Genomic DNA, 16,544 nt, shown 5'->3' on the forward strand with positions numbered 1-16,544 from the left:
CATTGTTTATCATGATGCCAGTATGCACAGCCTGAAGTAAGTGGTAACTGAACCACTGAATGCAGAATATTTGGCACTTCAATAACAGCCTTTGGCATAAAGGGTGGTGACGGGAAGCGCTTTGCCAAAGTTGTGTAGGATGCAATCTAGCATGTGGAACTATCATCGCAAAATCATTCTAGGACTCAAAAAATATTTAAAAATAATTAAAATGAGCTCTTGTTGACAGAAAAGCTTTAGCATTTGGCAAAGGCACTTGAGAGAAAAATTCTGCTTCGCAACCTGTTAACCATGATCTCTTGGCCATGTTCACCAGTATCTTGATCATCCCTCAGCCACTTGTATTATATCCACATTTCTAGATATATGTCTCCTCAATTAATCTAATGTCCCTGGCAGCTACTTGACTCTCATTCACTAGCATATTAAATAGCATATTTTACAGTGTTTCAAAAAAAAAAAATATACCAGGAATCAGTGCTAATTTTTTTCTTCAGATAAATCACTGTGCTGATTACCATGAAGTACATTGATGTCGCTGTCACTATGACAACATTATGACAAGAACTAGTTGCTGGAACTTACCTAGTAAAAGAAAATGTCATCTGTATTTCTCAATAAAAATGAGATACATAGGACCCGTGCTTTAATACCTAAATTAGTATGTGAATGGTAAAGGAATGTCAAATCACCACTGGACAAAGAAACACCTTATGCTAGTGAATCTCTTAAGGTAAGACTTGGATAACTGAAGAATGTATATTAGAATTTTTGGTCAATTAGAAAGGAAAACAGGGCTGGAAGGATAGCTCAGCTGTTAAAGGCTAGGCTCACAACCAAAAATATAAGAAAGGAAAACATTATTTTATAATCATAATATAATGAACTATTTAAGGATATAAACAGCTCTTCATTGTTTGTTTATTTCTGCTTTGTGTTTATAACCTACAACTCAGTGAGAGCCATAAGCAGTTTACCTATGTAACCATGCTCCAGAATCTCCTGGAAGGTTCTTCTGGGAAGCAACATTAGATTCACTCTTTGTATTTTTAGTGCATTGCATAATTTTTAATTTTCAGCTTTTTAAGATAGAAGTGAGTCATCCACTTGTACTGTTCCTTTTTTAATTAAACAAGGACTTAAAGTATTTTTTTTCTAACTTTAAAAATAACTCTAACCTCACGTGTTTTCTGCCCCTTCCCCTCAGGGGTGTCCTACAGAGAACAAATGCAAACCTGCTGGAGGCCTGGGAAGACTGTGCTAGTCTCTCCAACACCATTCATTTGCACGTGAACACTGTCAATGCTCTTGGATAATTTATGCTCCATTTTGTGTGTTTAGGTTTGTAGAGTAGAGCGTCAGTATTCTGACATTTGCTGTGTAAAGAACAGTATCACCACATGATATGACACAGAACGCTTAACAAATGACCATTTTCTCAGTAATGTTTGCCATTTGGTTTGATCTGAGGCAAATCTGAAACTCTTAGTGGAATTCCTTCCCTGGAGAGTTTGCTGGGTCACAATGTATATCACCTGTTTCTATCTTAAAATTCGAACCCTCCTTTGAGAAATTAGGAGACCTCTACGTTCATACATGAACATAGGTTAGAATCACGGCCATGGTCACTTGGATCATTTCCCAACTTAGTACACCCACAAACATAATGTAAAGATGATGAATGATATCAGTTGGCATTAGAGACACTGAAAGAAAAAAAATTCTTTCTGAAGAATGAGTTATTCTGAGTATATTGTCTAATATAAAAAGTCAAGAATGTTTTCAGTATTGGGCAAATACACTTATAACAAATGAAAAAAAAAGCAAAATGAAAATTGGAAAATAGCTTAAATTCTCCCCAGTAACTGATATGATCAGATACCTAGTATTCAATCTATATTTTATTCTATCATTCTGTTTAAGACTCAGCTAGGCATAGTATGGCTATTTATTTTAATTAAATAATATTTCTCATACCCTATTATCTATAAAAAGAAGAGGTAAGTTTAATTGCAATGAAGAATATTTTGGAAACACCTAAAGATAATTCACAGAAAAGGTCATATAGATACAAACAAGGAAAAAAAATTGGTCAAATGTCTGCTGACTATGCAGGCACTTCAAGGAGGATTATGGACTTCAATTTCCAGTGAAAATATTTAAAAATCCATTGCAGAGACATTTGTTTTTCTGAGGTATAGTTTCCTTACCACTCATAGCTTCCACACTAAAATAAGTCTTTAAGAGACCACATTGCATGTCTCACGCAGACACATGCACACACCACACCTTTTTACCACCATCCACGTAACCTATTTTATAACCTTTATTATAAGCAATATTTATGATTAGAATAAGTATTCTAGAATGGCTCTGGTGATAGCTATGTCCCAATATAAAGTGATCTGAAGCAATGTCCCCCAATTTACAAGTTTAGACATTGCTCTGACTTTACAAAGTAAATAAATGAAAACTCTTGATCTGTCCTGGGATCTCCACATGCACTAATGCCTTGCTGAGCTTAGTGCTCATGGCTGTTTCTTTTCCTTCATGCTTTTCTCCCTGAGTAAGCCTAATTGGCATCAGGAGTGTTTATTTTAAACTCGGTTGACTCTGTTAAACAGTACATAATGTGGAATATTGGCCAGATATCTTTACTCAGCTACAAATCTTGAACTGAATAATCATTTAAAAGTTACTATATTTAACACCCACAAAGGGTTCAGTGTCTTGTGGTTAAGGTTTTCTGCCAAAAACTCACCACAAGCTCTGTGTGGATCATACTCAGAAGTGGTAAAGGAGGTAGAAATCTGTTGTGCAATGTAAGTGAGTCCCTCCCCCGACCCTGCTAATACCCCCAGAGCTCAGTGAATCTAAGGGCACCTTGAAGTCTATTTATTTATGATAATTGTTCTTTTGATGAGCCCAGGCATTCTCCCACCTCTGAAATACACAGGTCCTATTTACTTGCTATCACCATCTGTCAGGATACATTTGAGGAGAACAAAGCCGCAAAAAGACTAATCCCACCTGCAGATGCTGCGCAACCCAGAAATTAATCCCAACAAAGAAAATCATCATGGAGTGAGCATAGACGTGGTGCTCTTTTCACTGTGGCATAATAGTTTACCTCACTTGACTCCTTGGGAAAAGGAAAGAAAATTCTAGTTATTTTCCAAGCAAATCTACATTTGAAACTTCACTGTAGGACTTGAAATAAAAAGAGTTGGGAATCCCTGTGGTATCTTCCTGCTTTTGTTCTAGCATTTGTTGTTCTTTGAACTCCAGTCATGCCTGGGGTCCATAACCAGAGGGATGTCTGGCTCAAGCTTGGGAAGGTCTCAGGAATGCTCTGTCTGTTCTTGGGCTCCAGACTGACACCTTTGTTAAAACAAGAGACTCGTGAATGCAGCGGCTTTGGGTGAAGGCAAAGGCCAGGAAAACAGGCATGTTGGAGGAGTGTTCAGGGATGTGTAAGGTAATTCACCTGCCTTGACTTTGTGGTTGATGGAACGATGGTGTTTTGAGGATGATTTGTAACCCGCTTGCCTTTTTCTCCTGTACCTCATTCACTCAACTTTCCCCGGAGCTACTGATCTTTTATTTTCGTGTATACACTGAACTCCCATTTGCTGATCATGTTAGTTTTATGACTACTGCGTCATTTCTCATTGCCCTGTGGTATTACTCCAGCATCTGTCACCTGTTGGAACTGTCTTATTTGTTTGATACATTGTTTCTTTCCTTCCCAGGAGTGTGAATTGAAGGAGAAAAGGAAATTCGATGTGTGGTTCAATGAGGCAATAATCCTCATGCCTAAGGGGTTGCAGGCATGCTGAGCTGGTGCATGGATGGTTAATCACCAGCAGCAACAGCTAACTTTTACAAAATACTAGGATGTTTGATTAATAAATGAAAGAGTGAATGATTAAAGTCACACTGTGGAATTTATTGAAATTAATTGGACCCAGATTGGGTCACATAATGATCTATTTATTGCTTCCTCAATTTTCACTTTAAGTTAGCTCAGATTTTCCTAAAGCTAGAGGGTGTTTGCAATAATTCCTCTGTACTGCTCCCTAGGCACATGCTGCTTAGAGATAGATCACCATCCCTTTCTGCAAGATCTGAAAATATTAAGTGGCTATCCCCTACATTGATTTATGATTCATGGAGCTTGAGAGAAAGCTGCTGTGCCACCAGGCTTTAACATTTTGGATCTCTGGAATCATCACCTGCTGCTCTAACCCAGGCTGCTTTGTAAGCTGTTTTCGAAACAGCATGAAGCTAGGCAGGGCAATTAACACTCAAAGTCATTTCCACAAACGGGAAAACACATCAAGAGAAATAAATGGCTAAAACAAATTATGGCTGTACAAAAATTAACGAAATCCCTTGTATTTGGATTTTTCAAAAATGCTAATACCTACTAACACTCAGAACAATAGCTTTGATATCGAAACAAAGCATACCATGGTACTTGTTTAATACAAATGTAAGGTAAATGTGATAAAAGCATGAAATTTCATGTGCTATATATAGATTGACTACAATCTAAAGGAGATAATAAAATTTGCTTTCATTTGCATAGGACCAGCTTAATTTATACCATGATTTGTTCCCATAAAGCAGGCAACACTCACCATGGAAGATGTTTGAGTAACCAACAAGGCACCCTTGGTAAGCTGGTGGGAAATTCTCTGCAGTTGGCCTTAGGGCTTAATGACAATTCAAGCCCCTGGCAAGTCTAAATTCTGATTATCAGATAAATTTTTTAGAATTGATGTCCCAAAATAGAAGTCCAAGAAGATGAGTCAGAAAAAACTGTAACACTCTTGATATTTCCTATCTTCAAGGATGCTTTCCCCACTAAGAGTTTTCCTGAGGACCTTACAATGTCATCTTTAAAACCTGCACAAATCAGTGAATTATCTTCACCATGGACATAAGCAACGGCAGATGTAGCTTGATTCAAATACTCACATGCACAATCATTCAGCTATCACTTAAGCTGGGCATAGTAGCACAGCCCTATAATCCCAGCATTTGGAGGCTGAGGAAGGAAGCCTACAAGTTCAAGACTAACCTGGACTGTACAGCAAGATTCTATCTCAAAAGAAAAAAACAATTTGAATAGACTATCCTAAAGCCTAAGGTCAGGAACTCACTTGAAAACAGGGCTCTAGTGGGGCAATGGAGAGACAGCTCAGGGTCTAAGAGCTCTTGTTGCTCTTCCAGAGAACCCTTGTCCAGTTCTCAGTATCCACGCAGTGCCCTCACAATTGCCTGTAATGCTAGCCTCAGGGGCTGACACCTTCCTCTGTGCCCTGCAGGCACTGTGTATACATCATGCACAGACATACATGCATGCAAAACACCCACACATGTAAAATAAGACGTATATTAAAAAATAGTGCTCCCATTATGCCCAGGCTTTCTTTTGGGCCAGCAGTCAGCTTCCAAATCATGACAAGGAGACTTACTGTTAGTTATGAATGCTCGGCCTTACTGTCTGCTTGTCCACTAGCTCTTATAACTTAAATTAATCTGTTTCCCTTCATCTACATTTTGCCTCCAGGAATTTTAACTTTTTTTCCCCTCTGTGTGCCTACTTTCACTGCTTGCCCTGTGTCTGTGTGTCTGTCTGCGTGGCCCCAGGCCTCTCCTTCTCTCCCTCCCCTGTTCTCTCCTCTCGCAAAGACTGTATTCCCCTTACTACTTGTTCTCTCTGCCTGCCAGCCCTACCTATCTGTCTTTTGCCGGGCTATTGGCCATTTAGCTTTTTATTAGACCAATCAGGTGCCTTAGACAGGCAAGGTGAAATGAAGACACATCTTTACACAATGGAGCAAGAGCAGCATAACAAATGCAACTCACCTTCACACAGTTAAAGTAATATTTCACAACACCTTTTTTTTTTTTTATTTAACTGAAAATGGGTTTAAAGTTTCATGTAGAAACTCATCATAAGTAAATGGAAATTTCTTTGTATCATTCTTATACTAGAATACTCTTTAAAAAAGGGAGAAAAGAAAAAAATATCAAACATGTTACATACAAAACAAAATAGAAAGATGATTGTGGAGCCGTGCATGGCTGCTTATCCTCTGTGAGTTAAGAGGAAGAGGGTAGAATTGTTCCACAGTGGAGAGTCTCAGCTGTGTGCAGTGGCTGTGCTATCTCATCCTCTCCCCTGTGTGCTCACCTCAGATGTCAGCAAACACCACAGTCCCACCCTCTGGCCCTCTGGCTCTTTACAGCCTTTAGTGTGATGGTTATCTAGGTAAATCCTTGCAGTAGAATTCATTAGTCTAATTCATTTTACTGGCTTTTCAGCATTTTAAACAAGATTGTTTTCCAATAAAGTGAATTCAAGTTTCTTCAACTCAATTACAATTTGGAAAAAAAATTCTGAAATTAAATCAATCAAAAGCTCATCTTCTTCTTAATTACAGCAGTCATTCTTCTTACAAAAGCCAACCTTATGCTTTTAAAGTGAGCAAATACTTGTGACATTGATGAAATAAAATTTGTTTACATTATATGGGAGTTATTTTAATCCTTTTAGACTTTTTTCCTAGCACATATGGAGTAATTTTTCATTAGAAAATGTTCTTATCTTTCAGGTAGAAAATAAAATATGCAGTGAACCAGCTGAAGCTGCAGCCTAAAACTAAATGATGTGATTAATTCGGTGGTTTGAGTCAGTGATAAGAAACAACATTGAAATCAGTGATCAGAAACACCATTGGAGTGAGTCATTTCAAATAACTGCCTCAGTTTGGCAACAGTTTACAATGAAAAAAATGTGTCAGAATATGTCCTGAAAGCACCGCTTCTGCAGAACAGTCCCTCTTCAGGATGAGTCCAGGTGTCACTTAGTGTAGCGAGCACATACCCCAGTTACGGGGGAGGAATAATCATTCTCGATTCAGACTTGGTATAACACTCATTTATTCACACAGTAAGGTTACAAGCAATATTTATCCTGTCTTCCAAGTGGAAGCAGGAGTACCTCTCCAGGTATACAGGTCCGGACTCGCCATGTCTGTTCCTCTGGATCTTGGGTCAGCCTTCCTCTGGTCAGCCACGTGTGCACTAGGGACAGGATCTCAGGTCTCTGGGGGAGGAGAGTCGTCTCACTCGAGGGCCTGACGAGCTCTGTTGGTTGGGTCTGGGGCTTCATCTTTTATGTTCTTTCCTGGCTAGGTTTCTGGTCTTATCCCTACTTCCACACATAGCTTATAGCTTATCACTACTCCATTTCTGGTTTTCTTACGTCATTCTATTGCTTATCACTCCTGACCAGGGTTGTTCACCCTAGGCCTTACATGCTTCTTACATTCCATCCCCTGATGCCTGAAATGTCTTCAACATAAAAGGCATCATGTGAGGTCGCAGCCTGGGAATTTACAATATATTATCCTAATTGTTAATCCTAGCATTCTTATTCTTCTCATTCTGGGTGGTTTATTTTTATGTTTTTTATCTATATATGCATTATATAACTTCAACCAAGCAAGTACTATAAGCTGCAACTTCTTTTAACACATCTGTAACAAAATCTCTACACAATATTCTAGTATATATGCATTTTAAATACGTTGGTTCTCCTGTTTCCCACTATGGGTCATTCAGGAAATCTTTGTCAATGCTTATTATTGCTTCATCAGGATTATGTTTTAGCCATGTTCTATATGTTTCATATATTCTGTGGTTACTGCGGCCCACATATGCTGCAGCTAAGGCAGCGCTTATATATAGGGCTGCATCCATGTTATTTCTATGTATTTTATACATTACATTCACTCATTATATACTAGATTGCATGGTTCCATAATATCTCATGTGTCCATCTCCAATTAATCTCATATCATATGTACCTCCTTCTATTGGCAAGTGGAATGTTAAGTGCATCAAGAGCATTGGGAGGTTGTCTACCTCGCCTGGTCCTGATAGGTAGAACATTGCATATTTATGGGTGCAGTATTTGCATCCCTGTATCGTTCCTGCCATAGATAATATACCTATTCTATGGAAAATATCAGACAATGGTTCCATATATTTTTGGTTTGTGGTATATAGTAAATTACACATTCCATTTGTACTAAGTAAATCAGAGCATCTGCCTGATGGATTCCAAAGTGGGTTTCTGTTACTTGATTCCTATAAGACATCTTAAGCATGGAGTTATTATCAAGCATTTGATTTTTTCAGACAAACATAAAGCAATACTTATCCCTAAAATTACTAAAAACCAAAAGGTTGCTAACTTTATCCAATGCCACCATGTATAAATTGGTGTACATATTAGGTCTAATCTGACTAGTCTGCCTAAATAATCCCAAAAGCTGCATTTCTCCATCTGTTTCGGCCAGTCCTTATGTATGTATGTATTTGTTCTTAACAGATTCACTAGATTGTGCGTTTGTGCTTGTGATGTATGTATGGGTGCATCTTGTTCCTTAATTTTGTTATGTATGGGTTCTAGTTGTTTCTGATTGAAATCTGCAGTTTGTTGTAACTCCATTGCTTGTCCTACAAATGTTTTGTGATGTTCTAATTCTGTTGGGTCATTGAATAAGTGTGAAGTATCAAAATAATGCTTCTTTTCTAGTGTTAATGTGGTCACTCTTTGGTTATGTTTTTACCATCATAACTAGTGAAATTCATTTGTAGGATGCTACAGGTGTGTACCATATAACATCCTGGTTCTGTAATATTGAATGTTGTGATATCATCATTCATTGTGGTTTCATTAAGATTTATGCAGCTAACTAAAGTAGGTAAATATTTAGCACATATCAAGAAAGTGCAATCTCCTGTATCCTCTAGTGACTGTGTGATGGTAGTTACTGCCAATTGACTAGTTTCAAGTGTGCTTTCTGGTAGATATGGATATACATATGTGTTTGCTCTAAAGATACGGAGTCTTCTTAGGGTATTTATACCTGTGTGTCATTCATACTGGTCCATATTGGTCTATGGGTACTAAGTATTGGTGGTTCCATTCTGATACTCCTGTTCTTTCAGTATAGAGCTGTGGTATCGCCTTGGAATGATACACTGAAAATGAATTTTGTAAGAAGATCTGTACTAAATGTATATTGCATAATCCATCTGTGCATGAGCTTTCATATTCAGGGTTCAGCATGCTTTGATATTCTCTTGTTCTTCTCCCTAACCCTGTGCTAAATAAACTATTTAATTCATTATTCATATTGCTGATTTGAGTTCGATACATTTGACATGTTATGGTCAGTATTAATAAGTTTTGCTTGATGGGAAAATTGTTCCTTATAAAGATCTTGTGACATTTTTATCTCACCTTGCATTTTATTTCACCTTTGTATTAGTGTATGCATTCCATCTATAGAATTTGATACAGCTGCTAAAGCTTCTGCTGCTTTCTTATTTACTTCTTATATGTGGTATATTTCTGCCTTTATTGGTTTTATCATTGTTTCTGATACTCCTCCACCCATTATTCCACCTAAAATTGCTCCTGCCATAGAGGCTGCTACTGCCGTTGCTTGTAGTGGTTTTCTTCCTACTCTTGTTGGTGATGAGTAGTCTAAATCGAATCTAAAATTCACATCACTACAATACTCTATAGGTGGTTTTAGTGCTGTCAAATCTATTGCAATTTCGATTTTTCTAATCCTAGGGTATAAATCTACTTTAGCTGGACTTTTTAGGTCTGGTATGATAGCTGGTGCCTTGACTACTATTGGGGTTCCTTCTGGTGGTATTAGGTATCCTTTTGGAAAATGAACAGTATATAATCCAATATTTTCTTTATTTGGTCTGGTCATATTTCCTTTAAATATAATTAATGGTGTATTAGAATGTTCGCTGAAAAAATCCTTACTTCTTGATATTGGGAGATAATATATTCTATTCCAATATTGTGTATGTGATTTCATTGATCCTCTAGGTTTATGTGCTACCCATTCGACCTTATTCCATTCTTTATATTGTGGATTTGGCATTAACATGTAGAAATAATATGGGAGATTATGGTGCTGTAATTCAATTACTCTATCCATTTCATAATGCAAAGTTTGCCAAAAAAACTACCTGATCTAGTTATCCCACTTTTATAATGTACCATTAGGTCATCCGGATCTATTACCTTATTTATTCTCATAGCTTTTGTCCTTTGTACATACGGTGGGATATATTCTACCTCCCTTATACCTGTGAAATTGTATGCCTTTTGTTCAATTGCTCTGTTAAATATGAAGATATTTTTTGCTGCTACTTCATCTGTAGTAACATTGGCACTGACTTCCCAGGATATGGGCATGTCCAGTAAGTCTTTAGATTCATGAAACCAGTAAATTGATATCTTACTGCCACCTAGCATGTTATGTATTTTATGTTTTGGTTCATGTATCATGCCTATGGTTAATATCGGTGTGCTGTCAAATTTTATTAGCGACATATGTTTGTTTATTATGGTAATTTTACCACATATACTCAAATTTATTGTTGTTGTTGCTTTATTCGTGGTACAGTTAGTCTGTACCGTTGTACTATTTGTTTCGGTAAAGCATGATAATTTGTTTCTCAAGTTTGTGGCACCTTGTGTTAATGATTCTGCTAAGGGTAGGTTAAAAAGTCCCAAATTACTTGCTTGTGTAAAATATGTTGGATATGATTGTTGGGCATCATTGAATCTCATTATTGCCTACACCTGTTTAGTAGCTGTTATATTTGCAGTACTATCCACAAAAATTCCTAGCCATGGTATTTCCTGGCCTATTGTATCTGTGATTGCTATTAAATCTTGTACTGAACTTGATGTTCTCCCAGTAAATAAAAGTCCTTCATGTAGGTCTACTATGGTTTTCATATTGTTGTTTTGTCTAATACCTGTCTTTGTTTCAGACATGTTTATACATGCATATGCAAAGAGTGTTTCTCCCTCTGTAATGTGGAATTCACTGTCAGTATGCAGATGTGTGTTGTGGTGTCTGGGTTACAATCATATTTAGGTTTCATGGTGTGTTTCACTGAAGCCCAAGTTGTTCTATAATATCTGTAAGTATTATTGGAAATCTCCAATGTTCTACTCCTAATTGCAATATCTTTGTCCAGTCATCCCATTTCCATTCCTTTCTTTTTACCGATGGGTTATCTGTGCTATATAATACAGAGAAGTTACCATAGAATGGTAAATTGGGATCGTCTGCTACACATAACCAGTTAATATTATTTTGTCCTGGTACATCTAATTTATGTTTTTTAATGTTTCTCCATAAGTTAGTAGGACATCTATTTCCCCAGGGTTTGGGAAATGGTATTATTCCAGATACTACTGGCCATGGTTTTACCATTTCACCATTATTGCATGCAGTCCAGTTCATAGGGTTGCATGGGTTTGTAGGTGTTGTAGTTACTTTAGGTGTTGTTGAATATGTACTAGCAGGGTAATCACCATCATAATAATCATCATTGTAGTTATACACTTGTTCTTCCCACCTTTCTGATGTCTTATTATACAGCAGACCTATCTCCTCCATTTATTGTGCTATTACTGGTGCAAAATATTGTCTCACAAAGGAGCTATTCATGCCTAGTTCGCAGTCAAATGCTGGTTCTGTCTCTATTCCCATTGTATTGGTTCTATATTGTGAGTTTACCCTTAATGTGTTTGTTCTGATATGTGAATTCTTTGTCCAATACATGTTGTATATGGCTGCATGATTAGTAATGTTGGTCCACAATTCATTGTAATGGCATTTTAATGGGTTCTGCTCATGTATGTTGGTGTTAACACCATCCCCTGATTCTAACATATATTCTTTGTTTGGATGGTATATGCTAAGTGCCATTCTAATATTGATCGCAACCCTTATAACAGGCATATGTTAAACATGCTGCATATTTTTGCCAAAAACTATGTATTTTCCCCATATAATGTGTAAATCTTCTCTCTGCTGACCAATATAGTGGTAATTTGCCTTGTAGATCATAAATTGTTTGTGTAGCAATGTTATTCTGTTTCCTAGTGCCCACTTGTATAATATGTGGTGTGGTTGTGGGTCTGTTTGTTGTGGGTGTACTGTCCAATGGTGCTGGCATTGGTGTGCCATTGCATCTGCTAGCGTGAGACAGAAAAATGAGCACACAAAGGCCCCAATAGTGTATAGCTCACTTGCCTTTAGTGTGTACATCACATTTGCTATTCTTATTGCTTCCTGTGCAGATAGTGTATCCAACATGCTGTGCAGTTGGCTGCTCTGGATGCTGCAGAAGCGTATACAGGATTGGTATTGTTGACTGTGTTGTGTGAGTCATTTCTTTGGTAAATGATGTTACAGAAGGGAAAGACAAATTCTAAGATTGGCAGTACTGTGTATACTGCGATGGCTATTAGCCAAATCATCAGGAGGGTTGCTCTTATGAATATCACCTCCCTGACACACATTTATGCTATATCCTCCAGCCTGGCTAATTTCAATCCTTTTTACCTTGAGTTATCCACACGTTGTTTCCTGTTCCTGGGGCTATTATTTCTGCTGGGGATAATTTGTTATTCTTCCGGTTCCTGTAAAGGCAATTAGGATTCCATATTACTTCTCTATAACTGTAGGATAGTCTATTGTATGTTGTTTTTGTATAGCTTCTTCTATTGGTGACTTCCTATTTATTCTGGGTCTGGTATTCAATTCGTAAGTTGCTATTTTTATTACTAATGACAGTGGTATTCCCTTATGCATCTCTAGTTGTTTTTTAACCATTCCGTTCCATCTTTCTATTGCTCTGGCTGCTGTAGGTGTATAAGCTCTATGGAAGTCCCACTGAATGTTTAAGTTTCTAGCCATTCTTTGTGTTTTGGCTCCTGTAAAATGAGTTCCTTGGTCTGATTATATTATATCAGGTGTTCCATATGCTGCGCACCATCTCCAGACTGCAAGAATCGTGTTTTGGTCTGGGTGTGTGCTTTCTCTGTCCATCTCAAGACCTGTTGTTATGGCTACTAGGGTGCAGCAATATTTTCCCTTGAAGTTGTTTAATGGTCCTATGAAGTCTATTTGTAAGATTCTATTAAAATCCATTCGGTGTCCTATTATCCCTTGGTAATTGTGTGTTAATCTTGTCATAGCCTTTGGGCAATTGTTGCAACTATTGATTGCTTTCCTTATTGTCTGCCATGTTATTTTAAGATTTCTTTTATCAAACCAACTTTTTAGTGCATACGTACCTACATGTGCTAACTACTCATGGAGTTTCAGTATCTCTTCTGTACTTACAGCTATGTCCTTAGTTGATGGTCTTACCTGTATCTATTCTCTCTGTATTTTACCTGTTCCTGTTTCTGGATTAATGTTTGCCTTTCATGTACCTTTTAATTTTATACTTAACACTGAAGCTAGTTTGTGTACTACTTCATTGTTTTTACTTGTCTCGTCCTGTTTCTTGGTATGCTCATCTACATGATATACTATGATTTTGATTAGTCTGCTTGCTTCATCCAGTTCTTGCCAAGCTGCCTTTGACCATATGTCTTTACCATTAATTTTCCATCCATTATTTCTCTATTTTCCTGACCATATTGCTATGCCATTTGCCACACACCATGAATCGGTGTATAAATAAATTTGTTTATAATTGTCCTTTATGGTTTGTCTTATTGCCAATAGTGCGGCTATAACTTCTGCATGTTGAGCTGATTTATCAGTGCCCTTGTCTGTAATGACCATTCCATCCCCAGGTCTATAAGTGGCTGCTTTCCATCTCACTTGGTTGTTCACCGTGGTTGCTGATCCATCAGTGAAGCAGGCATTAACCAGAGAGGGATCGTACTCTCTAGTCCCCCAATAGCCCAGTGGTACCTGTTTCTGGGGAGGGGATGAGGTTGGGAAAATGTATCCCTCTGGAGTCATGGGCCTATCGGACTGAAGTATCGACTCCGATACCACTGGTACCAACCCCTTTGCTGACAGAGGTGTTGATTGAAGGAACTCCTAAAAGTACCATTTCCATTGGAGTACCTTTCCTTCCATGGGTAGTCCAGTCCATGCTTCTCCTGGTGCCTTTACCCAGTCCAAAACGGGTATATGTGATCGGAGAGTCACATGGTTCTCTTTGAGCAGTGAGTGGATTGTCCTGAATGCCTCGTAGGCTGTCCATATGGTTCTTTTGAACAGCAAATATTTGTTCTCTGCCCATGGGAATTTCTTGCAGTAAAAGCCTATTGGCGTTTTCCTGTCTTTATTTTTTGAAAATATATTCCAATTACCATAGCTCTGCATAAACAAGATGTCCACAAATACGTGGTCACCAGGCTGTATATATAGGTGGCTGTACTGGTTTATATATTCCAGTACCAGTACCAGTTTAACGGCATTTTCGCAGTTTTGGTCCCCCTCGAAATCCTGTGCTTTCTTTGTAATTTTATATAAAGACTGTAATATGATCTGTAGGTATGGGATATGTTGCCTCCAATATGCAAATAGGCCAATTAGATGTTGTACCTCAGTTTTATTCTGAGGTCGCTTAATTTGTTTTAATTTATCTATTACTGTTTCAGGTATTGTTGGTCCTTCTGTAGTCCAATGTACCCCTAAGAATTTTACTTCTGTTCCTGCTTTATTTACTTTTTCTAGATTTATAGTCCATCCTTCACTTCTTAAATGTTGAATTAATTTCTCTAATGTACTTTGTACTTTTTCAATGGCTTGTCCTACTATCATTACATCATCTACATAGGTACATTCTGATTCTGGTTCAAAGTTCTTTAATGTAATTGTTAAGGTGTTGTGTGCAACAATAGGATTGTTCAAATACCCTTGAGGGAGTCTCAAGAATTGATATTGCTGTCCTTGCCATGTAAATGTAGTAAGTTCCTTAGATGTTGGGTGTAATGGGATTCCAAAGAACATATCACTTAAGTCTATAGTTGCCATTGCCTTTGGAGCAGAATTTTTAATTCTAAGAAAGATGTCTTCCACATCGGGAAGTTGTCCTGGAAGTTTGGGTGTTTTTTCATTTATCCTCCTGAAGTCAACCGTAAACCTCCATTTGCCATTAGGTCTCAACACCGGCCATACCAGACTGTTATAATTGAATGATTGAGATTTCTCTCTAATGCCTTCTTTTAGCAAATTTTGTATAGTCTCTGCTATTTCCCTAATACCTCCTTTGAGAGGGCATTGTGCCATGAAGGTAGGGGGTGTGTGTGGTAATTTAATAGGTTGGATTTTTACTTCTGCTAGATTACATCTGACATTAGCTATTCTCTTATTATTTAAAAAGTCTGGGAATAATTTTCTTATTTCTTTAATGCCTAGGATATTACAGGGTGCATTGAAGCTAGCTGCTTCAATCTCATATTCCTTATTATATAATCTGAGTCTTAATTTTATTACTGGTACTTCCATTTTTGCTGCTACTCCCTGTATTATAATCCTTTTGTTGGTTTTAAAATGTTCTGTAAATTCTGTTATTATACTAATTTCAGAACCTGTGTCTATTAGCCATTTTACTATTCTCGGCCCTTTGTTAGTTATTATAGGTATAGCTACAAATGGTCTACCAGCCAGGTTGATCAAGTCCATCTTGGTATATAGTGTCTGGGGGGTCCTTCTCTTGGGGGCCTGTGATTGTTCTGATTGAAAAATTTTAGTCTGAAATTTGCTTTGAAATTTCAATTGCCTAAAAAAGGTTTTGGTTGGTATGTCTATCTCCATGGGTTGCTCTATGTCTGTTTCCATGGGGTATTTTTCCTTCCTGTCAACCTTCTAATTGGGTTCCATGGTTGGTTTGCATTCTGTCTTATGGGCATTTGATTAGGGTTCCCAAATGGTCTTATATTTGGAAATCATGATGTAACTTTCTTCTTACCCTATTTCTTATTAACATTAAATGATACTACCTTGTCTATGTCCAGTTCCCTATAAGATTTAAAGAATTCCATGGCATCTGAGATGGTTTGACATGCCTGCAGGGGTCCAGCTAGGCTCATTTTAAGGTGTGCTGGAGCTCCTTTAGTAATGATCTTTTTAAATTGTGGTGTAAAAGGTGCGGCTTGAGGTGTGGGTACCTGGTTGTATATGAAATATAATATACCTGATTTTCTACATTGTTTTATGGCTTGTGTGTATGTTGTCCACTGTGCTGCTGATTCAAATTGTGTGAGGTCTAGTGTTGGAAATGCAAATCTCCAAGCTGCAGTAATCCAGTCTAACAGTGGGATGTATATCGCCTTTTGATGTCTCAATTATATGCTCTAGAGCTTCTGATACTGAGGGGTTCTCTACTATGTTTCTGATCTTCCTCATTTCTAGATCAGTTAACATGACTGTGTCAGCTCCCTTTTCCCACAGTCGGCACATATATTCTGCATCTTTCTGTCCATTTGGGGCATAATCTTTCTGTAATTCTGAGATCTCCTGAGGAGTATATGGCCTGATTTCCTCCAACTTCGTTCCAATTTCAAATTTGGGACGGTTATTACCTCCTCCAGTGCTGAAGGGGTTCAGAGCTGATATAATACTTCTAATAGGAATTCTCTTACTTTGGGTAGAGACAGG

This window comes from Onychomys torridus, chromosome 14 (genome assembly GCF_903995425.1).
Source record: "Onychomys torridus chromosome 14, mOncTor1.1, whole genome shotgun sequence".
Taxonomy (NCBI): Eukaryota; Metazoa; Chordata; class Mammalia; order Rodentia; family Cricetidae; genus Onychomys; species Onychomys torridus.